This window comes from Panthera leo, chromosome C2, assembly GCF_018350215.1.
Source record: "Panthera leo isolate Ple1 chromosome C2, P.leo_Ple1_pat1.1, whole genome shotgun sequence".
NCBI lineage: Eukaryota > Metazoa > Chordata > Mammalia > Carnivora > Felidae > Panthera > Panthera leo.
This window is the reverse complement of record NC_056687.1, coordinates 122,789,988-122,815,614: the sequence shown is the minus strand read 5'-3', so window position 1 is coordinate 122,815,614 and position 25,627 is coordinate 122,789,988. Positions and strand designations below refer to the sequence as shown.

The window sequence follows — 25,627 nt, the reverse complement described above, 5'->3', positions numbered from 1 at the left end:
CTTTGGGTTATGAACTTTTTGAAAACAGGGGAATTACATAATTTATCCTGTATTTATTTATAATATCTGGCATATAGTAGTCACTCAGTAAGGATGAATGAATAAAACAGAATTGATGGAAATTAGTTGACATGCCCTTCTCTTCTGCAGAGCCCATCTGACAAGAGTTTGACATGAAGGAGCAAAAAAGTTTTCCCTGCTATAAATAGCTTGTTACTGTTCTTCAGTCTGTCAGTACATCTTGCATTCATTCTAGATACTCAGAATCCAAACCTTTCTTGGACTGGTTGGAATGTCCTGCCTCCAGGTGACTACTAGAATGTCCATTCAAAGAAAAGCATATTTTCTTACCTTGCCCTCCTTTCTACAGCCCCTCTTTGAGAGGGAATATCTGGTGTTCTAGCATTGGGATGGCAAACCATAGCCTGGGAGCCAAATTCAGCTCACCTCCTGTTTTTATAAATAAAGTTTTATTGGAACACAGCCACGCTGTTCATTTATGTATTGTTTGTGGCTGCTTTCATGCTACAGTGGAAGAGTTGAGTAATCATGACAGAGACCATATGGCCTGCAAAGCCTAAAATATTTCCTCCCTAGTCTTTTATATAAAAGGTTTGACGACACCTGCTCTAGGGCTTTGCTCAAGAGCATCTGGACCCATTCAGCTCTGTGCTGAGATTCAAATATGCAAGACATAAAACAAGAAAGGGTCACAGTCTTAAATCCAATTTCCATGGCTGAAAAGCATTTCTAATACCTTCCCTTTGATAATGCTTTATGTTTTTCTAAGAGCTTTCATATTCATTAAGGAAAAGATCTTCAAATACAAATACTCCTGCTCCCAGGTGAGTCCCACACTGCTGCTCTGCAGATCATACTTCGAGTTACAAGGCCGTGGAGCAAAGGCTCTGGAGTCTCATGTCTAAATCAGGCTTGCTCCTTACCAATGGTGTGTACTTGAGCAAGTAAGGTGCTTGACCCTCTGGGTCTCAGTTTCCTTCTCTGTAAAATGTGCTCAGTGAAAGTGACATACTGCCAAAGTTATAGTGGAGAATAGATGGGGCATGGAAAGATTTTATCAAAGTGTTTGGTTTATTCAAAATGTTTAATAAGTGCCAGCTGTTATGGTCTTATTCAGCTGTGTGCTCAGCACCATGGTAAGAGATTCCAAGAAGCTCTCCTGGATTTGTTTGTTCCTTCCCAAAAAAGAATAGCTTAGCTTAGGAATAGCCAGATACCTAAAACTTCTTTTCTTTATACTACTCCTCCACATGAAATCATCTGTCTATCTCAGTGCCCACATGAGAAGATCGTAAAAGGATTGCATCCGTTTCATCCACTCTGATCTCATTCCTCTTCTATCACTCTCAGTGCGTCTTGTCCCTGCCCTGGTCACTCTTGTTCTTTTGCTTTATTAATGTTGTATCCCTAAGCTTGCCTTCTTTCATCCCTCCTCTCTGCCTGTCTCAAAGCCCAGCAGGCACACCACTTCCTGCAGGAAGCCACCTGTGACTGTGGCCACCACCCACAGTGCTCTCCTCCTGCCTGAGCTCATACAGCACCAGGAGAGTCAACTGCCCTGTGTGTGAAACTTGTCTCCTCAACTTTTATTTCGCTCTATGACTCAGTTAGCCTCTCTAAGCATCAACTTCCTCAGCTACAAAGTAGGAATAATATTTATACCTCCATGTTGTTGCAAGAATTAACTATAATAATTGTTTCTTGCATGTAGTAAGTTCAAGATATATTCATTTTGTCCTCCATGTTTTTAACACATGACTCTTTGTATATAGCTGGGCACATGGATTGATTAATGTGCATTGCTGCTCCCTGTTATTGGCCTCTTAGGGCCAGATGGGGGGGGGGGCCTGACAGTTGCACACCAGCATTTTTAACCCTCTTCTTTCCCTGAAGTCTTTGCAGGTCTACCGTGTAACCTCCCAAGAAGAAAGGTGGTGGTAAAGGGGAGCTTAAGTGTGCTGGGTGCAGAAGTGGTGTGTTTGGGGAGAAACTTAAATGCACGCTTGGTGATAACAATTTTAAGTGATAAATCAAGGCTTAAGGTGTGTCCAGTGCTGTGCACCTCTGGAGACCCACCTGTTAGTCTGAGTGGCTTTAATTAATCTTCTAGTTTGTTGTGACTAACAGAGGGTCTGGTCTTACCTTTTCAAATATGCTCCGGTGAGGAGCCCTTGCTGTCTGTTTTTTCTGTGCCAGCAGGCTCCAAATCTGTTTTGCCAGTGGAACTGGGAGAGGTAGGGGCCCAGAGGGGTAGCCCCAGAATCTCCCCAGGGATCCTAAACACCCTCCTAGTGACTAGACCATTGCCTTCACAAGCTGGCAGTGAGTAGGGGGACTTATCTTCATCCAAGATTTAAACGCTGCTTTGAACTAGATGACTATAGATGAGACCACTTTATTTGCTGGAAGGAGGAAAATGAAGAAGAATAAATTGCTTGAGCAAAGCAAATTCTTAGGAGAGTAATTTCTAGGGAAAAGCCACAGATACAAAAAGAAGGTTGCAGTGAAGAGTGATACTTGGGAATGAGGCTGGAGAAAATCAAATGGTTGACCGTGGATAGTGACTATGGCAGATGGTGTCATCAAGAAGACCCATGAGTTATTGGGGTCCCAAAGCTCCCTCTGCCTATACCTCATTTTTGTCCTTGACCAAGGGTGATCCCAATTCTGAGCCTCAGGGATCAATCCTGTAAAATCATTGATTTGGATTTGATGATTTCTAAGGGCCTCTTTGCACACCTAAAATTCTGGGATCTTTTGGGAAAGGAAGCCTACAATTGTTTTTGTTTTTGTTTGTTTAATTTACTAAATACTTAAAATAGCACCCACTTTGTGCTAGCCTAAGAATTATAAAATAAAAATATTACCTCTTTTAAACCTTAACACACCCTTATGAGTTAACTCCTATTATATTAAAAAAACAAACAAACAAATTATAAAGATGTTACTCTACTGTCTCTGACTAGTAGACAGACTTTTCTGATGAAAAGTCTGTTCTTAATCTTACCTTTGTTTGTGTGTGTAATAGGCATTTTTTTTCTCTGGGTGAATTTAAAGATTTTACTCTTTAATATACTGTGCCTTATGTGTTTTCTTATTTCTTCTCCTTGAGGCTTATTGAGCTTTTTATGAGTTTATAGTTTTCATCAAATTTGTTAAATTTGCAATAATTGTTTCTTCAAACATTTTTTCCATCTCCACTCCTATTTTCTGGGATTCCAATTACAAGTATGTTAGGCTGTTTGATATTGTCCCATAACTCACTGATGCACTGATGCCGTACTAATTTTATTTTTCATTCTTTTCCCTTCTTTATTTCATTTTGGATAATTTCATTGCTATGCCTTCAAGTTCACTGCTCTGCTACAGTATTTAATCTGCTGTTATCTCCCATCCAGTATATTTTAAACTTCATGTATTTTTTTCATTTATAGAAGTTCTATGATAAATAGATAGGTATAAAATCATTGTCATGTGTCTACATCTGTTATTTATCTACCTATCTATTCATCTTTTTTATTTTCCATCTTTCCTATATCTGCCCATGCTTTTTGAACATATGAAATATATTTATAGTAGTTGTTTTAAATCCCTTGTCTACTAATTCTATCATCTGTGTCATTTCTGAGTCTGTTTTTATCAACTGCTTGTTCTTTTCATGTGTTTTCCTGTTTCTTTGCATGCCCGGTAGATTTTTACTGGTTTCTGGACATTGTGAATATTACGTTGAGTTGCAGCATTTTTTATTATACCTTTAAATATTTGAGGACTTCATTTTGTAACCCAGTTAAGTGATTTGGAATCAGTTCAAGGTGTTCAAGACTTACTTTTAAGTATGGTTAGTTTGGACCAGATCAGCCGTAAGTCTACGGGTAATTTGTCCCCACACCAAAGCAATACTCCGTGCCTCATGTATTACAAGGTTTTCCTCACTGGATGGTGGGAATGCAAACTACTCCTCGCACCAGGTGAGCTCCAGGGATTATACTTCCTGTTCCTTTAGTAGTTCTTTCCCCAGCCTTGGTGGTTTTCTTACTCGTGTGCTCTGATTGGTACTCAATCAAAGACCCGAGGGAAGTTCTTTGCTCTCTCCAGAGCGTGTTCTCCTTCCCTCTGTCTTTGTCTCTGTGTCTCTTTGTCTTTGTTTCTCTCTGCATCTCCTTCCTTTCTGATACTCTTGCCCACAGATTCTAGCTGCCTTGATCTTCTCAAACTTCTGAATCTGACTTCTTAGCTCAGGGGGATTGCTGAGCTCTCTCTCTGGACACTCTCTCCCTATGACAAATCCCAGAAACTCTTGCCAAACAGTAAGCTGGGGCATAAGTTTCACCTCATTTCTTTCTCTTCTCACAGAGATCTCTATGCAGTGCTGCCTGTTGTGTAGTTTGTGTAGTTAACAATTGAAGTAGCCACGGATTTGAAATTATGTTTCTAAACTCCAGGCTCTACTGTCTCAAAAGTATTTATATAAAACAAATCAAAGCCTTTATGAGTGATTATTTGGTATTTCCCAATTACAGAAGAAAGAAATCAACATGCATGCACATAAATCCACCCAGCATTCAGAGGGACAGACCCATTACACTTATCTATGTGCTCAGAGCTAAACATGGATGCTTTTCCAAGTGTCAGCCTCAATGCTATATTTCCATCCTGTCCCAGATCTGAGGACAGACAACATTTCTCCTGACCCTTTGGGGCCATAGGATAGATTGCTAGGGCCTCTAGTTGTGGCAGATACTTGTATTGAAGAGAAATACAACCTGACTTTTCACTGCTATCTGGAAAATTCCTGTTTTCAGAGCACAAACCATTTACCCAAACAGTGTAAAGAGATTATGGTTCACTCTCTATGCTGAATTATGCATGGTTTTCAGCTAGGTAAAGTTCTCTGTGTTCTATTTTAAGAACATTTCCTTCACAGAGTGGAAAAAAAATCTATACCGTCCAGAAGAAACTACTTTTAATATATTTCACTTCTACTAGGAACCTCACCCATTTTCTTTGCATCCTGTTTTGTAATTAGTAACCAGAGATTTCTATTCACTTTTAGAAGTGGACCTTTCCTTTCATGTTTCAAGACATTAAGGGAAAAATAGAAGCAAATTTCATCCAAATTTTAAAACATCTGTTGTGGTGTACTCATTATGACATCTTTTTAGAAATTAGGTTGACTAATCCTGCTTAATACATGAGAAGTGTTTGCTATTAAGCCCTGTACCTTCTCGGAACACCATGTCAAAACCATTATAATTTGAGTTAGGGATGAGTTTTAAATGTCAGCTTTAAAAGAACTATTTCAAGAATGCCTCAGAGCCTTGGGTTTGGCTACAAAGAAATTTGTGATGCATTGAAAGAATAGAATGATTAAGGCAAGAAGGGATTTGAATTCCAGAGTTTTAGTTCAGCATTCGTGGTGTAAAGTACAAGGGATGTAGATCTAAAACGGAAGTTACATTTGCCCAGCTAAATTTAACACATTCCTTTGGGGGAAAATAAAAGCGACACATGGAAAAAAATATTTCTGTATATTTTTCATATGTGCTGTACATCTCATCACCTGTCCCAGTAATCTTTTTCTGCATTTGGGTTGCACAAAGTCCTTAATAGACACAATTTTTGCTGCCGGTCTCCCCAAAGGTTGGCTGTGAGGACGGGGCAGGTTGGTCGGTCGCATGAAAAGCAAAATGATAACTCCACAATTCTGGTTCAGTCCAGACCTGTAACTCAGTTTTTCTTTAGGGTTGTAGAATAGACACACATACACATGTGAATTAACGCACAATATGTATGTGAGCTCTACTTATCGGTGCAAAGGTGCCATCAATTTTAAGATGCACCATATTTTTATGCGCCACTAAAAATGGAAAAATGTTGCCAGCTAACCTATGACACATGCTTTCTTGATACTTTGGAAAAAAGTTTATTTTATTTGTATTAAGAGTTTTAAAATCAGAATACTATTATCACTCCTATGTATACTATAAAATACTATAAAATATAGCTAAAATTCAGTGCTTGAGCTGTCCACAAGTTATCCTCACATTCAGAGGCTGAAAATTCTAATCAACTATCATCTATCACTCAGTGCTATCTAAGTCCAACTTTTTCTGTATAGTATCATCCTCAGTACCACTGGAGCATAGCTAGGGCAGTATGTCTTAAAAGTTTCCCATTATTGTATCCAGGATTTTGTTCAAGTGCTAAAAGCCATTTTGTAAATTTTGATGTGTATACACTGTCCATGACAACTGCACTATGACTACAGCCTGGCCTGACATTGAGAGATGCCACTGATTCATTGTTTGTAAGATACATCCTGATTTCAATGATGATGAAATATGAAAAGGCATCTTAAAAGAGATCAAATTATGTATGTAGATATGTGTGTGTGTGTGTGTGTGTGTGTGTGTGTATATTTGTGTGTATATACACATATATAATAGACATTTTGAAAAGAAAAAAACATCCTGTATTGTAGAATTTCACTCCAGAAAAATAGAATATGCTTCTATCTTTCCCAGGTACAGACATTACATCTGTGCATTTCCCTCTGGCCTTGACATTTCTCTAAGCCCCAGCCCCAGCCCCAGCCATAGAGCTCTACCTTAACTGCAGCTGGATGTTCTGTTTTCTTTTTACAGTAGTGCTTACTGACCAAGTTATCATGATCAAAGAAAACAAGCATGAGACACTGCATAGCATTGTGGAAAAAGAATGAGATTTGGAAATAAAGGGACAACATTTGAGCCCCACTGAACTGTAATATTCACTGGCTATGAAACCTTAGTCAAGTTACATACCTTCACAGATCCTCATTTCTTCATTTGAAAGTAATGATACAGTTTGTTGGGAGGGCAGATGAGACAACATTTATACAGATATAAAATGATAACACACATGAATCTCACTTATACTGCCAGTGTGCTGACACAAGTCCTACAGGCCAGGAGGTGAGGCCTTTGTTAATGGTGGAAGATCCCTGGGCTTACTCCTAGCAAAGAAGAAGAATAAAGAACTAGGGAGGATGTATGCCAGCTCTGAAAGATTGAAGCAATGAAGACACACCAGGGGATATGGAGTATTCTAAAGATGGTTAAAAGAGGTGGCCAAAGTTTTACAGGGCACTCCTAGGGTCCCTCCCTCTATACTTGCCATCTCCATCAGAGAATCTTCCTCTTCCGATGACATGATGACCATCCTTTAGGAGACTCGGAGTGGGAGAAGTGGTATAGGTCCCCGATAATTAGTTGTAATGTATTGACATCCCAGGAGATGAAAAATTGTAACTGTTGACAATGTGACACAACATGAAAAATGATAATGCGTGAAATCAGCTGTAGATATTATAATTTGTAAGTTATTCTATGTGTTGCTTTCCAGTATTTTTAGCAAGATAATTAAAAAAAAAGAGGAATATTAAGAGTGCCATTTCATGGCGTGACTTACACTTATTATGTCAAATTGTGCCTGCCCATCCCTGTCACTTGTGGTCAGGATGATAAATAGGTTTCTTATCTCCTGTCATTTCATCAGTTGTCAGTGACTACTGGAAGTGCTATGTTGGAAAATATTCTCAGGACATGTTTATGTTCAGCAAGTAAGTGTTCTGTAAGGACTTAAGTATTACTATCTTGCATGGATGAGGGAAAAGAGAATAGACTCATTGTTCCATGAATACACTTACAGTGGCCTGTGGTCCAGACCACTCATCCAGATCTCTTTGTTTGAATAAACATTTAAGAGCTGGCAGAGGAGGGAGTTGGTCCTTCACTTAGTTCCAACCTTGATATTAATGTCCTGTAACTCTTCCCTGGCATCCTGCTCCAATGCTAGTGTCCCAGACCCTTCTAGCCCAAAAGATTAGACTATGAATTCACTCAGTCATTAATTCACTAGAGAAAATTTTTTATATAATTGGTTTTCAGATTGGTTTCCATACAACACCCAGTGCTCATCCCAACAAGTGCCTTCCCCAATGCCCATCACCCACTTTCCCCTCTCCGGTACCCCCCATCCACCCTCAGTTTGTTCTCAGTATCCAACAGTCACTTATGGTTTGCCTCTCTCCCTTTCTGTAACTTTATTTTCCCCTTCTCTTCCCCCATGGTCTTCTGTTAAGTTTCTCAGGATCCACATATGAGTGAAAACATACAGTATCTGTCTTTCTCTGCCTGACTTATTTCACTTAGCATAATACTCTCCTGTTCCAACTACATTGCTGCAAATGGCCAGATTTCATTCTTTCTCATTGCTAAGTAGTATTCCATTGTATATATACACCACATCTTCTTTATCCATTCATCAGTTGATGGATATTTAGGCTCTTTCCATAATTTGGCTATTGTTGAAAGTGCTGCTGTAAACATTGGGGTACATGTGCCCCTATGCATCAGCACTCCTATATCCCTTGAGTAAATTCCTAGCATTGCAATTGCTGGGTCTTAGAGTAGTTCTGTTTTTAATTTTTTGAGGAACTTCCACACTGTTTTCCAGAATGGCTGCACCAGTTTGCATTCCTACCAACAGCGCAAGAGGGTTCCCGTTTCTACACATCCTCACCAGCATCTATAGTCTCCTCATTTGTTCATTTTAGCCACTCTGACCGACATGAGGCAGTATCTCAGTGTGGTTTTGATTTATATTTCCCTGATGAGGAGTGATGTTGAGCATCTTTTCATGTGTCTGTTGGCCACCTGGATGTCTTTGGAAAAGTGTCTATTCATGTCTTCTTCCCATTTCTTCACTGGATTCTTTGTTTTTTGGGTGCTGAGTTTGGTGAGTTCTTTATAGATTTCGGATACTAGCCCTTTATCCGATATATCATTTACAAATAACTTTTCCCATTACATCAGTTGCCTTTTAGTTTTGTTGATTGTTTCCTTTGCAGTGCAGACACTTTTTATCTTGATGAGGTCCCAATAGTTCATTTTTGCTTTTAATTCCCTTACCTTTGGAGATGGGTCAAGTAAGAAATTGCTGCAACTTAGGTCAAAGAGGTTGTTGCCTGTTTTCTTCTCCAGGGTTTTGATGGTTTCCTGTCTCACATTCAGGTCCTTTATCTATTTTGAGTTTATTTTGGTGTATGGTGTAAGAAAGTTGTTTAGTTTCATTCTTCTGCATGTTGCAGAAGTCCTGTTCTCCCAGCACCATTTGTTAAAGAGACTTTTTTTTCCATTGGATATTCTTTCTTGTTTTGTCAAAGATTACTTGACCATACATTTGTGGGTCCAATTCTGGGTTCTCTACTCTACTCCATTTGTCTATGTGTCTGTTTTTGTGCCAATACCATACTGCCTTGCTGGCTACAGCTTTGTAGTAGAGGTTAAAATCTGAGATGATGATGCCTCCCACTTTGGTTTTCTTCTTCACTGTTACTTTGGCTATTCTGGGTCTTGTGTGGTTCCATACAAATTTCAGAATTGTTTGTTCTAGTTTTGAGAAGAATGCTCATGCAATTTTTATTGGGATTGCATTGAATGTGTAGATTGCTTTGGGTAGTATTGATGCTTTAACAATATTTATTCTTCCAGTCCATGAGCATGGAATGTTTTTCCATTTCTTTGTGTCTTCTGCAATTTCATTCATAAGCTTTCTAGAGTTTTCAGCAAACAGATCTTTTACATCTTTGGTTAGGTTTATCCCTAGGTATTTTATGGTTCTTGGTGCAATTATTAATGGGACAAGTTTCTTTATTTCTCTTTCTGTTGCTTCATTATTGGTGTATAAAAATGCAACCAATTTCTGTATATTGATTTTGTACCCTGCAACTTTGCTGAATTCATGTATCAGTTCTAGCAGAGTTTTGGCAAAGTCTGTCAGGTTTTCCACGTAGAGTATCATGTCTTCTGTGAAAAGTGAAAGTTTGACTTCCTCTTTGCCAATTTGGATACCTTTTATTTCATTTTGTTGTCTGATTGCTGATGCTAGGACTTCCAACACTATGTTAAACAACAATGGTGAGAGTGGACATCCCTGTCGTGTTCCTGATCTCAAGGGGAAAGGCTCTCAGTTCTTCCCCACTGACGATGATTTTAGGTGTGGGCTTTTCATAAATGGCTTTTATGATGTTTAAGTATGTTCCTTCTATCCTTACTTTCTTGAGGGTTTTTATTAAGAAAGGATGCTATATTTTGTCAAATGCTTTTTCTGCATCTATTGACAGGATCTCCTGGTTCTTACCTTTTCTTTTATTAATGTGATGTATCACACTGATTGATTTGCAAATATTGAACCAGCCATGCATCCCAGGAATGAATCCCACTTGATCATGGTGAATAATTATTTTTATATGCTGTTGAATTCGATTTGCTAGTACCTTGTTGAGAATTTTTACATCCACATTCATCAGGGATATTGGCCTGTAGTTATCTTCTTTTTGCTGGGTCTCTGGTTTGGGAATCAAAGTAATGCTGGTGTGCTAGGAATTCATAGGATTTCAAGGAAATCCAGAAGTTTTCCTTCCATTTCTATTTTTTAGAACAACTTGAGAAGGAGAGGTATTAACTCTGCTTTAAATATCTGGTAGAATTCCCCAGGGAAGCCATCTGGTCCAGGACTCCTATTTATTGGGAGATTTTTGATAACTGATTCCATTTCTTCACTAGTTATGGGTCCGTTTAGAATTTTCTGTTTCTTCCCATTTGAGTTTTGGTAGTGTATGGGGGTGTAGGAATTTGTCAATTTCTTCCAGGTTGTCCAGTTTGTTGGCATATAATTTTTCATAGCATTCCCTGATTATTGCTTGTCTTTCTGAGGACTTGGTTGTAATAAATCCATTTTCATTCATGATTTTATCTCTTTGGGTCCTCTCTCTTTTCTTTTTGAGAAGCCTGGCTAGAGGTTTATCAATTTTGTTTACTTTTTCAAAAAACCAACTCTTGGTTTCATTGATCTGTTCTATTTTTTTTATTCTATATTGTCTATTTCTGCTCTGATCTTTATTATTTCTCTTCTTCTGCTAGGTTTGCGGTGTCTTTGCTATTCCACTTCTAGTTCCTTTAGATGTGCTGTTAGATTTTGTACTGGGGATTTTTCTTGTTTCTTGAGATGGGCCTAGATTGCAATGTATTTTCCTCTTGGGACTGCCTTTGCTGCATCCCAAAGGGTTTGGATTGTTGTATTTTAATCTTTATTTGTTTCCATATATTTTTTAAATTTCTTCTCTAATTGCCTGTTTGACCCATTCATTCTTTAGTAAGATGTTCTTTAACCTCCATGCTTTTGGAAGTTTTCCAGACTTTTCCTGTGGTTAATTTCAAGTTTCATAGCATTGTGATCTGAAAGTGTGCATTGTATGATCTCAATTATTTTATACTTATTGAGAGATGTTTTGTGATCCAGTATGTGATCTATCTTGGAGAATGTTCCATGTGCTCTCAAGAAGAAAGTATATTCTGCTGCTTTGGGATGTAGAGTTCTAAATATATCTGTCAAGTCCATCTGGTCCAATGTACCATTCAGGGCCATTGTTTCTTTACTGATTCTCTGTCTAGACGATCTGTCCATTGTTGTAAGTAGACTATTAAAGTCCCCTGCAATTACCACATTCTTATCAATAAGGTTGCTATGTTTGTGATTAATTGTTTTATATATTTGGGTGATTCCGAATTTGTTGCATAGACATTTATAATTGTTAGCTCTTCCTGATGGATAGACCCTGTAATTATTATGTAATTCCCTTCTTCATCTCTTGTTACAGCCTTTAACTTAAAGTCTAGTTTGTCTGATATAAGTATGGCTACTCCAGGTTTCTTTTGACTTCCAGTAGCATGATAGATAGTTCTCCATCCCCTCACTTTCAATCTGAAGGTGTCCTCAGGTCTCAAATGAGTCTCTTATAGACAGCAAATAGATGGGTCTTATTTTTTTATCCATTCTGATACCCTGTGTCTTTTGGTTGGATCATTTAGTCCATTTACATTCAGTGTTATTATTGAAAGATATGGGTTGAGTCATTGTGATGTCTGTAGGTTTCATGCTTGTAGTGATGTCTCTGGTACTTTGAGGTCCTTGCAACACTTCACTCACAGAGTCCCCATTAGGATCTCTTGTAGGGCTGGTTTAGTGGTGGTTAATTCCTTCAGTTTTTGTTTGTTTGGGAAAGCCTTTATCTCTCCTTCTGTTTTGAATGACAGACTTGCTGGGAAAGGATTCTTGGCTGCATATGTTTCCTGTTCATCACATTGAAGATTTTCTGCCATTCCTTTCTGGCCTGCCAAGTTTCAGTAGATAGGTCTGCTACTACCCTTATGTGTCTACCTTTGTATGTTAAGGCCCATTTATCCCTAGCTGCCTTCAGAATTCTCTCTTTATCCTTGTATTTTGCCAGTTTCACTATGATATGTCGTGCAGAAGATCAATTCAATTTACATCTGAAGGGAATTCTCTGTGCCTCTTGGATTTCAATGCCTGTTTTCTTCTCCAGATTGGGGAAGTTCTCAGCTATGATTTGTTCAAGTACACCTTCAGCCCCTTTCTCTCTCTTCTTCTTCTGGAATTCCCATGATATGGGTACTGTTGCATTTGACTGAATCACTTAGTTCTCTAATTCTCCCCTCATGGTCTGGGATTTTTTTTTAATCTCTTTTTCTCAGCTTCCTCTTTTTCCATAATTTTCTCTTCTAATTCACCTATTCTCCCCTCTGCCTCTTCAATCTGCACTGTGGCCACCTCCATTTTATTTTGCACCTCATTTATAGCATTTTTTAATTCATCGTGACTATTTTTTAGTCCCTTGATCTCTGCAGCAGTAGATTCTCTGCTGTCTTCTATACTTTTTTCAAGCCCAGCGATTAATTTTATGACTATTATTCTAAACTCTTGTTCAGTTATGTTGTTTATATCTGTTTTGATCAATTCTTTAGCTGTCACTTCTTCCTGCAATTTCTTTTAAGGAGAATTCTTCTGTTTTGTCATTTTGGCTAGTTTTCTGTCCCTTAAGAGTTTTAAAAGCTTGTTATGTGCTCTGCACCTACAAGCACTGCTACCTTAAAGAGGGGGAGGGGGTTCATATACTGTCCAGGGCCTAGCCCTTCAGGAGGTGTTTTTTTGGAGAGTGTTACTTGTTCTCTCTTGTTGTGACTTTGGTTATTTATTTCCCTACTCATAGTGATGTTTTGGACCCTCCACCAGGTGTGCTTTGATTTGTTCCTTGAAGTAGCCCTATAGCCCATCGAGGATGTCCCGGTGTCTTCCTTTTAGACTCAGTCTCTTTTCCCCCCAGACTCTTGGGGTTCAAAGTCCTTTGGCTTCAGTCCTTCTTTGTTTAAGAGACATGGGAAATACGGTTTCTCCTACTTCTCTGCCATGTTGGCCTCAGACTCTGCTTGGCAAATTTTGCTTGGGTTCTTATTATGTATCAGGAATTGTACTTGAATCTAGGAAATAAACAAGACAGATGAAGGCCCTGGAGTTCTGTCAGGAAGGAAGATGGGCCTTCTATAAGCACACAAACTATTTAATATAGTTGCCTTACATGCTGCAGAGGAGAGGACCTATACAGTATATTGTGAATATGTAAAAGTGGGGGAAATTGACCTATTCCAGGAATCAGTGAAGGTTTCATTGAGAAAGACTCATAGAAACCACATCGTGGTTTTAAAATGCATCTTCACTATTTTCAGGAAAACCTGCCTATGAGATATATGAGCAGAAATATGAAGAAAGCATATCTGAAATATAATATTGAAAAGTGTGGCCATGTGTCTTCCATGGGCCGACATCTGAGAGTATTTTTTACTTAAGTTTACTTTGCATTTTGAAAGGCTCGTGTGCTCTATGCTGAACATCATTCTCTGTGCTCTGGCTTCCCAGAGACCAGGGAAGCTAACTTCTGCCTATACAAGACAGAGATGCAGTCGTCCACCACAGTGACTTCCCACTTGGTTGGTAACTACAGGGTTTTTATGGACCTGGAGGGTTTTGACACTCAGCCATCACCTTCCCACGGGGAAGCTTACAAGCAGCAAGAGCTCACGGGACTCTGAACTTTATGAGAGGACATGACTCCCATTCCCCAGGCTGCCATGTCTGGCATTCACAGAGGCAATGGGGCCTGACGGAGTCCTCACTGCCCAACAGCCTGTGGAGGAAAAGTGCATATTCCCGAAGTGATTCTCTTGGGGATGAACATTGCTGTGTTGCAGGCCCCTCCCCAGATGAAGGGCCCGAGCTTACCCATATCATCCCTCACTCTCCATTCACATAGAGAAGTACATATACGTGCTGCCATGGTTATCTGTACTTTTTATATACTGCTTTTCATCAACACCACTTCTTTTTCTTCCACCTCACTCATTGTGAAGCTCTGATTGTTCTAGAACCCTTGCCAGGCCACTATAGCCCACGGTTCTTTTTTCCTTCCCTGATTTTCGGAAGCACATGTTTCCTATCTATATCAGTCCCATTTTCTCAACCACGCTCTAGGAACAAAGAGCTTCTCAGATCTCATGGCTCAGTCTTTCCCCATCATGTTGGAGTGTAGCACAAAGTCAGTGGGAGGTATATGCATTAAAGCCCCCTACCAATGGACAGGGACAGCAATGTGCTCTTGGTCTCCCCTTTCCAAGTTAGGATGTGAATGCTCACTGTCAAAAGGCTAATTCAGGGCTCAAAATTTTAATCCAGACTTTAGAAAGAAAGCCATTTCCAGGTAAATGGTCAGCTAGCGGTGTGCTTCCCAGAAGTGTGTTATGCAAGGGTGTTGATGTCTTGGGACATCATAGGTAATGATCATAACTATATACAACGCAGAGCCTCCATAAGTTCCATGGCTTCAGCCTTCCCAGGGAGTGCTAAGAAGTGGGACTGCAGGCTCTGGGAGAGGGAAAAGAGGGTTGTCATGCCTCCTAAAGTGTGGTCCATGGGCCAGCAGTTTCAGGATCACCTGGGAGCTTGTTACATATGCAAAATCTCAGGTCTCCAGATCTACTGAGTCAATTCACATCCTAATGGAGCCTCCAGGTGATTCACAAGCACATGGATGTTTGGGCAGTGCTTGCCTAGAGTCCACTACCTGCATGGCACAGGTGATAAGCAGGCCTAGAGTTAACTAACTCCAAAGGCCTAGACTAACACCAAAGTTAGTCCATGTCAGAGCTGGAACCACAACCAGGCCTGGTAATGCTCAGAGCACACTTTGGTCCTCCTTGGTGTAGCCCAGGTCTGTGCCCATGTTTCTTCTGCCCAGTGTGCAGCTCCTCTCCTATAAGGAGTGCAGTCTGTCCGTCAGAAATGCCAGGGGGAGTGGAGAGGAAGGCTGTCTGCATTCAGTGCCAGGGAGGAGCGTTAACATCTGACCTCAGTCACAGCTAAGAGGATTAGAGCCTTGAGGCCAGGGCTATGCAGCAATATGCCACAGGGCTTCCTGGTGCTGCCTGTACCTGGGTGGCCCTCTGGGTGGCAGGCCGACCAGTGTGGCAGGGAATGGAATGGTTGCAGAGTGGGGCTGCCTGGCATGGGGTGGGTTTTGTAGTGTGGTTATTATCAAGAGAATGACGTTAGCATGAAGTTAAATTCACATCACAGCCATTCGGGACTTTATGTCATATGAGACCCTGCCTCACACCTGAGGAAATGTCATCTCTCCTTTCCTTCACTCTACATCTACCTAGGAGTCTAGGCTCTTTGTAGGAGGAGTCTCTGTCTTAGGCATCACGTGCCCACATATGCACACACACACACACACACACACACACACTCACACATTTAGTCGCACACACTTGTACATCTACACTCACATGCTCACAAATCTAGGCACAGCTTTATACTTGATCTGGTATCTGGTTCAGCTCTGTGGCCACAGCCCCTGGGATCATGCCTGCCACATAATAGCTGCTCAATACAAGTTTATTGGAGTAAACCCAAGTGCAATAGCAGAACAAAGGAGGACTTTCTCCAAGACAAGGCCTCGCTTACCTTCCTTTATTATTATTTGAGACAGAGAGCACACACAAAGGAGGGAAAGGAGCAGCAAGAGAAAATCTTGCAGAAAGAGAGCATTTTAAGCAGGTTCCACACCCAGCACAGAGCCCGACGCGAGGCTCTATCCCATAACCTTGGGATCATGACCTGAATTGAAATCAAGAGTCAGACACTCAATCAATGGAGCCACACATTTTTTTAAGGCCTCACTTATCTAAAGGAGAGGTCAGACCTTTTGAACTTCTTCCTAAACAGATTTTCATTTGTGCTTGTATTTTATTAGGTTTATAGTTCTAGTTTGAGGTTTATTGTAATTTGTTCTCTATAACACTTGCTCCTACAGAATGTTAATTTTATTTATATTTTAAGAAGTTCCCATTGCCCAATAAATTTTGAAATATTAGGGTTTTAAAAGGCCACGGTGTGTGTGGCTACAAGGCTTCTCAGACCTGAGCTGCACGAGCGTGCAGGCTGACTCCCCAGGACTGTGCAAGGCTCCCCACACTTGCCTCACCACAGATCCTCTTTCTCAGAGAGAGTCTTGCTTTCTCAGGAGACACTTTGGGAAATACAAATCGAGTTGTTTTGGTATGCATGTCACTTGTCTCCTAACTTGGCAACCACGTGTTACGAGGCTGTTGACGTGTTTTGTACTTGGCTTTTAGTGTTCAAGGCTGAGGACATAGTAGGTATTCAAGGAGTGCCTGTTTTAATGATTAATGAGATAAAAGTAAGCTTGTGAGAAAGTCAAACAGACATAAATTTCAGGGTAAAACATATTCAGTTTAGTTTTAATCCAGTGCGGTGAAATGTGTAGGTAACTGCTTCCGTGTCTTGCACGGCGTGGTGGTAGGCGTGGTGAATACAGAAATGAAGGAAACTCACCTGCACCTCCAGGAGGCTCAAAAGCTTGAAGGAGATACTGCCATTTAAATGAATAAATTGCCCAACTGTGGATAAGTGGAACAAGTGGTGGATATATGAGGCTTAGAGGCTGCAAAGGAAAAGGAGTGTTTAATCCTTTACCTACACGATGACTAAAGTAGGTTTTGGAAAGGTAAGTGAGTTTACCAGGGTGACAAGCATAGGGGAGAACAATCCAGAGAGAGAGTCCTGGATGGTCAGGGGTTTCTAAACGTTGGTGGAAACACATTGCCATGTCCCTGAGACTAGCGCTTTCCAAAAAGGAAAACGTAAAGACTGACAGATGTTGGAGTTGAGAGTGTCCTTGGTCACAGTGTGCACTTCTTTACTTTCCTAGAGGCAGTGCAGCTCTGTGGGGACAATGTCTTACTCTGATCCAGGAAGGCACCACACTTCCTGACTTCAGGGATCCGTGGTGGCTTTGGACAGTGGCCTCACCCCTGTGAGCTCACACTGAATTGCTGGTCCAGGACCTGAGGGACGCTGCCATGGCGCATGGCCCCTGCTTTAGCCAGCAGGGCATCTACTGAGGTCATGCGTGCCAGTGAATCTCTCATTTTCTTAAAGTCTTCTTATTATGCAGTACGATATGCATAACTTTTTTTTTAACTTGCAATCAATAAACTGTGAATCTCAGTGACTGTAAATAAGACAACTTGTAAAAATGCGTTTACGTTGATACTTCCAACTTAAAATTTATTTTGCTTTTACTTTAGTTTATTTATGAGCCGGGGATGACACTGATGGAGAATCTGTTTCCATACTAATAACACTAAAATAGATTTAGATGCACATCAGATGGAAGCTGAGTATCATTTTTAATTATGATTAAGGTGACGTTTTATTATTTTCCCCGGAAGAGTCATGAATTTTGACTCTGCATGAAATGTTAATTGAATGCACCTCCTGCCCCTTCAATCAGAGGATATTCCTACTAAATAATTGTGGTTCTGAGTGAGCAGTTGCTATCGGGGGAGCTTCCACTGCCATGAGTCCCAAGAATCCCCGGGGATGCCTTTCCCCTTCTGAGCCAGGAGAAGGGCTCAGACATATGTGAATTTGAAAACCAGCCTTCCCATGGGGTAGCTGCACGTGCTTTGATGAGTTATCTCATCTTTCTGAGCCTGAGTTCCCTCAGCTGTGCAGGGGGCATGGTGCCCACCTCATACTTGCTGTTGTTGTTGTTGTTGTTCTTGTTGTTGTTGTTGTTCTTGTTCTTGTTGTTTTATTGAAGTCTCAGTACAAATGAGAAATCTCAAACTAATAAACCAGTCTCAGGAAGGGCTTGGCAGAGAGGATCGGGGGCACATCTGGGCAGGTAGGAAGGCACGTCTGGAGGAATTTCAGAAGCGGATGTTAGGCATCCTTACTCCTGAGAGGCAGCATGATGTAGTAGAAAGGGCATGGGCTGTGAATTTAGATACACTTGGAGTCTAATTCTAGAGTTATTAATATGGGTATAATAATGCTATTTTAGTTATTGTTGAGGATTATGAATAATGGATAAAATTGTCATCTAAATTCCTGGTGCCAGGTACCTGGGAGCTGTGGTTATGAACTGATACCAGAAAACATAAAATGGGGGATACAACCACCATAATGGCGTATGAAGATTCCTCTTCAAATTGGAGATGAATTCCATTGAGATTGTGGCTGGTTTTCAGAAAAGTGAGCTGAAGATCATGAAAGGGCATTGACATAGATCTTGGGATCTTGACTTGGCTATCAATGATATCTGTCCCAAGAGGGTCCACTTCTTAACTCTGTGTTTCCTTCATGGCCATGTCAAGAATCCAGCAATTGGGACCTAATTCTTGGTAGGGTGACCAACTTGCTAAGTTTTCTTGGGACTTTCCCAGTTTTAGCAGTAAGAGCCCTGTGTCCTAGGAAACAACCTCTTCCAGGCAAATTAGATGGTTCATGCCCCTAATTGTTACCCTGCAGATGAGAGGTGACCCTTGTAAAGCCCTGGCATCCTTATGGTGCCCAGAATTACATTTATGTTAAGTCCCTTTTTTCCTAAGCCTGAAAAAAAGGTCAACTTCAAACTGGCATATTAGATATCTTTCGTTTAAAAAACAAGCACAAGAACACAGAACACCTGGGTCTCTAAAACAAAAGGATGTGATTTATTTGCCACTGTTCTTCCCTCCTAATGGTTGTTGGTGTGCTCATTTGTTTGTTTGTTTGTTTTTGAATGTGTATCACTGAGTTGGAAATGCAGGCATTTTCATGTTTGAAGGGGTGCAGAGCACATGGACAATGAGAAACCCCACCCCTCAAACCTTCCCCAAACCTTCCCAAAACCTTCCTTGGCTCCTCGTGTAGCAAGACACAAAGACATGGAGTGTCTGGGGCACCCTGCAGTCTCCCATACACCCCTGCCCAGGTAGTACCCCAGAGGCACCATTCTTCCTGCATTCCAGAGCTTTTCAAACATACTGATTCTCAGGGCACACCCTCTGAGACTCTGATTTAATTGATCCCAGATTGGACCAGGCATTAGGATTCCTTAAAAGCTCCCTGAGGTGATTCCAACATGCTGCCAGAACCGAGATCACTTTTGTAATCAAACAGGATGTATGAACAGTAGGTGGTTCCAAATGCCAGCACATTTCAGACCTGCTACTTCCCAGGCATCTGAGGGCACAAATTAATAGGCATGTGAGAAGGGAACTTCAAAGACCCGTCTGTGGGTATCTGAGGGGAGATGAGAGGCGATGATGTCATTCCCTGAGTCGAACAAAGCATTAGATTTGACATCGCACAGAACAATGGGGGTACAGGTTAAGCCGAAGGGGCCATTTTGAAGTGGAAACACAAGCCGTACTGCTTAGGGGCCCTGTTGGGGAGGGAGTGCCACACATCAGGAACAAGGCTCCCTGTCCTGGAGCCTGCAGGCAGTGATAGCTGGGTCTGCAGAATGACAGCAGCCCCAAGCACAAAGGAGGAGGTAGTGGTGGTAGAACAGGCTAAGGATCCTTCCCAAATGCTGTGGGCAGCAGACCTTGGCTGAGCCATCATGTGTTAAGTGGAGTTGCTCTCAAATGGGTATGAGACTCACCCAGAGAATGTCCAGCTATAAGAACCAGCAAGACCTGCATTGGTGGTCAGAAGAGGGGTGGCTGACAAGCTGTGGCTAGGAAGGTGGGACTGAAAGACTAGAGACTAGCTCATTACAGATCCCCAGGGGTTGGGGCCCGGCAACAACAATTTTACCAGTTTTCTGTTGATGCAGGATCAGCATATGAACAAAACGTCCTTACAGCGTTCTTCCAATGGAGGTCCTTCGTAATGTTTGAAGATTAATTTATTATAAAATTTTTGTCTGCACACGAGCTAGAAGAAACTGCAGTCTACCGATCTCGAGCTCAGGTTTCAACCTCAGTTCTCCCACTAAGTAATTAAATGACCCTGGGAAAGGTATGTTCCCTCCTTGGGCTTCCGTTTGCCCAAGTTTGAAATGCGAAATGTGGCTTAGGTGATATCTAGGAGACCCCTTAGCACTGACACTTTTGGAATTCATGGACTTTTTTTTTTTAGCTCAGTTTCTGTATTAGAGTTCTTCGGAGAAGGAGGGCCAACAGGCATGGATCTATATCTATACATCTATAGATAAATAAATGTGTTTTTTTATTTTATTTTATTTTATTTTATTTTATTTTATTTTATTTTCAGTATATGAAATTTATTGTCAAATTGGTTTCCATACAACACCCAGTGCTCATCAAATAAATGTTTATTATGAAGAATTGGTTCGTGTGATTGTGGAGGCTGAGAAGTCTCACAGTCTATAGTTTGCAAGCAGAGAAGTGTCAGAGAAGATGAGGTGAGTTGCCCCAGTGCAATCAGTGAGGCATGAAAAAAGGGATGAATTCCTCCTTCCTCTGCCTTTTGGTCTCTTCAGGCCCTGAAGACTTGAATGATGCCCATCTACACTGGAGAGGGCAATCTACTACATTGAGTCTGTCAATTCAAATGGCAAAATCTCATCTGAAAACACCCTCACAGACATACCCAGAAGTAATGTTTCATCTGGGCACCCTGGAGCCAGTCAAGATGACACACAAGTTTGCCACAGTATATGGGGTGCCTGGGTGGCTCAGCTGGTTAAGCATCCGACTTCGGCTCAGGTCATAGTCTCGCGGTTATTGAGTTCAAGCCTCGCGCCAGGCTCTGTGTTGACAGCTCAGAGTCTGGAGTCTGTCTCCCTCTCTCTCTGCCTCTCCCCCATTCACACTCTGTCTCTCTCAAAAATAAATAAACATTAAAGAAATAAATAAAAGTAAAATAAATTTACCACAGTATCTTTGTAAAGAGAAAGAGGGTTTTCAGGAAGTGTTTGCCCATGGATCTTTGATTCCTTGCTCTCATTCGTAGTCCCCTACTCCATCCCTGCTTCTCCTAAGCACATCCCTGCAACTCCTGGAGCCTCAGAGGGCCTGTGATGCCAGCCAGCTTGACTCACGTCAAGCCCCGCTACCTCTGTGAAGATGTCATTCCAACAAACAGGGCCCCAAGAGAAACTGTCCTGCCCCTAAAGTTATTTCCCTGCTCAAACAACTCCAGCTGCAAATCTCAGCCTAGATGAAGATAAATTGACACCGACAGCTGTTCTAGCCAGAGCAATTTCCCTACAGCTCACACAAGAACATTTAGTCAACGTGGCCAGCCTGTAGTCTGAGAAGTCTGACAAGGCCGGGGGTTGAGGGAACATTCGGCAGAGGGAGAATCTGGCACTACACTGCTCTGAGGCCTGAAATGATCAGGGGGAGTCAAGGGGTATGGATTCTGGTTTAACAGGTTGATAGGACCTGAGTGAGCTAGGGGATAACAGCAATGGCTTCTATACCGGGCACCTACTATGTTTCACATACAGTGTAAGCACTTTGCACACTTTATCTCACTTAATTATCTTCCAGACCCTAGGGCATTATGATCTGTTTCATAGGTGAGAAAATTAAGGCTTGCAGGTTCATAAGAGGAGAGTTGATTCATGCCCCAGTCAGTGTGGCATGAAAGTCTATCTCCTTTCCTCCATTAAGTATTAAATTCTGGCTATCCTTATTTCACCCACCATTCTTGGAAAACTATAATCCATGGGTGCCAGTCAAGGGAACTTGGGAGTGCAGGAGGTTAGAGATGTCAGTGAGGGGTTTGGAAAGGTGTCAGATTAGGATAGTCACGAAAGAGCCCTGCCCAGAAGGGCAATGGGCTGCAGCAACAGAAGCACTGACACAGCCATGCATCCTGGCTGTAGCCTGTGGCTGGCTGGGAGAGCCCGAAAGACAGCAGTGTGACCTCAGGTGCTAGCCAGGAATCACGTCAATTTAACAAATAGTGAATAACCCCCCTTCACGAGGTACCTGCTTAATTTCTTTAAACTTGTTCTGCATTCATTTTATGCTGAATTCATTCCTGGGCCATAAGTTTTTTGTTCTTCAGTTTCTTCTGAGACGTATTTTTCTTCTGTGCAATCTCCTCTGGTGGTTTAGGAACAATCTGTTCTTCTTCAGGAAGGATCATCTCAATGTGACAGGTGGAGCTCATGTATGGATTATTCTACCTACGAGCTCTCTAAGCACAGAGGCCCATCTGGGGGCTATGTTCATCTGGATGTGCTTTACGATCAAAGGTTCTACATCTAAATTCTTATGTTCAGCATTACTCTGTGCATTTTTAAACACATACAGGAAAAGCTCAGCACTCGTTTTGGGCCACCGACCCTATGTCCAGCCCTACTGTTTGGCCTGGGCCTACCCACCAGCTGCACCATGTAAGGAGAGAATGGCACATACTACATCTGTAAAATGATGTCTTTCAGATACTTGGTAGCTTTTCACATAGGCGTACCCTGATGGCCTGGGCAGTTTCATGAGTGTTCTGAAATTGGACATGAAGAGTTGAACCTCTTGATTTGCATGATTTTGTGGGATTTTCTGGGTCAAGTGAATAGAGATCCATTTTCAGAGATCACCTCAGGCCACTTATGAGAAGACCTCGTTTAATTTTTTATTAGAAGCTTGGGAATAATTTGTACTATGGAGGGATCTATGGTAACAAGTCAAACAGACAACATACTAGGAAGACAGGCATCGTTTGGCAACAAGACAGAGCCAGCAGCAAGCATGTGTGAGGGACCGTGCGTGCACTCAGCACGGCTTCACTGGTGCCCACCCTGTGCCCAGTGCCGTACCAGGATGTGGGAACCCTGAGTGAGCCAGGTCCGGCCCTGCCTTCCCAGAGCCATACTCCTCCGGGGCCTTCCAAAGAATACGCCATGCTCTAATGGTGGAATGGAGGTGGATCCCTTGAGAAGAAGCTGGGGAATATTTCCATGTCAGTCGGTTACAGCTGAGAGTCACAGCTATTTGGCTGGCCTCTTTGGGGGCTTGGGGCTGATGCTTCATGGAGTTTTCATAGGGACGAAATGAGAAAATCTATTTCAATTACTTTTTAGAAGTCAAATTTACATAATCATTTGATGTAATACTGTTCGTTACGGGCTTCCCTAGAGTGGCATTAGAGCCACTGTCCCTGCAAGTGCGTCAGCCCCTGGAGTTGCAGCCAGATGTTTCTCCGCACAGGGAGAGCCAAGCTGCACTCAGCTGCAAGTGGGTGTGCCCCCGGCCAGGGATAATTAGGCCAAATGGGTGAGAAAACCCACCTGGGGGGGAGAAAAGAAAGGAAAGTATTCTCTTTAATTAATCACTGTTTTTCCAAAGTTAAGAGTAAAACACTAAAATTAAAATACATTTTAATAATATAGTCTTCATTAAAGTGAAATGTGGTTTTAGGCAGACCTTAATTCAAAGCCTGGTTTCTTAGAAGAAAAGAATATTGCTTCTTGTGTGACCTTTATTAAATCCAAAAATGACAATATGGAATTATAAAGGATTTCTTAAGCAGACGAGTTTTGAGAAGAGCCTTTTCCCCTTTGATTGGTTCTCCATATGGCAGATGTGTCCATGCTGTGACATTTGTGTCCAGCATATGTTGACTGTGACTCCTGCAGGCTTCATGTGTGTGGGGAAGCATAAGTATGTGTACCTCTCTGTGAGTGCCAGAACCACATCTTCTCTGGCTTTCTCTGTGTCCAGCCTGGTAGGCATTCAGGTACTACAGGAAGGAAGGAACAGAGGAAGGGAGGGAGGGAGGGAGGAAGGAACGAAGGAAGGAAGGGGGGATGGAAGGAAGGGAGGGAGGGAGGGAGGAAGGATGGAAGGAAGGAAGGGAGGGAGGAAGGAAGGATGGAAGGAAGGAACAGAGGAAGGAAGGGAGGGAGGAAGGGAGGGAGGAAGGAAAGATGGAAGGAAGGGAGGGAGGAAGGAAGGATGGAAGGAAGGAGGGAACAGGAAGGAAGGAAGTGAGGGAGGAAGGAAGGAAGTGAGGGAGGAAGGAAGGGAGGGAGGGAGGAAGGAAGGAAGGAAGGAAGGGAGGGAGGAAGGAAGGAAGGGAGGGACGGAGGGAGGAAGGAAGGATCTAAGGAAGGAAGGGAGGGAGGAAGGAAGGATGGAAGGAAGGAAGGAAGGGAGGGAGGGAGGAAGGGAGGGAGGAAGGATGGAAGGAAGGAAGGAAAGAACAGAGGAAGGAAGGGAAGAAGGGAGGAAGGAAGGGAGGGAGGGAGGGAAGGAGGGAAGAAGGACATTACCAGAAGGTAATTCCATTGTTCTCAATACTAAAATTTGGCATCCCCTCTGGGGCAAGGCTATTGAGTTTGTTTTTTGTAAGAAATTTTCAAAAAGAATAATCCTAAGTGTCTTCTTCCATTAACATTTTCTCCAGCCTGTATGATTTATTCGGCATCTGTTTCTATACTTTGGTAGTCTGCCTAGTTATTAAATGAATATTTTGTGACTAAGAGTCTGAAGAGCTCGTTTATTTTCTTTGAAAGTCTGACAGGAAAAGTTAAAAATGTTTCATCTAGTTTGGAGATAACGTCTTTACTCAAGCCTGGTGATTGACACCTGGTTCCTTGGCTGGGGTGGCAAGGGAAAGGCCAATCACCAAGGGCTGGTGCTGGGTCCCTCCTTTTCTTCCCTCCCTCTCTCCCTCCCTCCCTCAAAGAGTTAGCACTTCTCGGAGCCAAGCCCCATGCCCTATGCTGTCAGTCCACTGTGGGTGTGATGGAAGGGACATGCAGCTCCCACCCTCATGGAGCTCTGTCAAGTGAGGGAAACAGAGAAGGAAACAGACAACACAAAGGAATGGACCTAGTACCCCGAGGCAATGGAATCTGTGCAGCCTGGAAGACTTTCTCTGGTGGAGAAGGAGATAGGCTGGAAGGAGGAGGTTTCAGAGACCACAGCACCATGCTCAAAGCCTGGAGGCAGACAGCCGTGACACGCTGGGATTGCAGGGTGCTAAATTTGCACCAGCTCAGGATAAGAAGACAGCAGTGGGGGGACATGAGGTTGTGGTGGAGAAACAGGGCCTATGCTACAATGAGCCACAGGTGCCATATTAAGAAGTTGGTTTCCTAAGCACAGTGGAGAGGTACTGAAGAATTTTAAGCAAGGGAGTGACACAATGAGACATGGGTTTTATTTATAAGGAAAATTTTGGAAACAGAACTGGAAGAAGTGGTGATGGATGAGAGTAGACCAGAGACAAGGAAGCTGATTAGGAGGAAGGTTAAATGGAGAGTGGGGGAAAATAAGGTGCAGATCCTAGACTATGACCCAAGGCTTATAATTATACCATGTGTAAAGATTTGAGCACCCCACCCTTGTTGGAGGTCCCAAACTAGCCCACAGAG

General features: G+C 42.0%; 1 protein-coding gene across 1 annotated transcript in view; it reads left to right on the top strand.

Annotated features, from left to right (window-relative positions):
* CLSTN2 (calsyntenin 2) overlaps positions 1 to 25,627 on the top strand; it is a 398,548-nt gene that overhangs the window by 86,273 nt on the left and 286,648 nt on the right. The window lies entirely within an intron of this gene.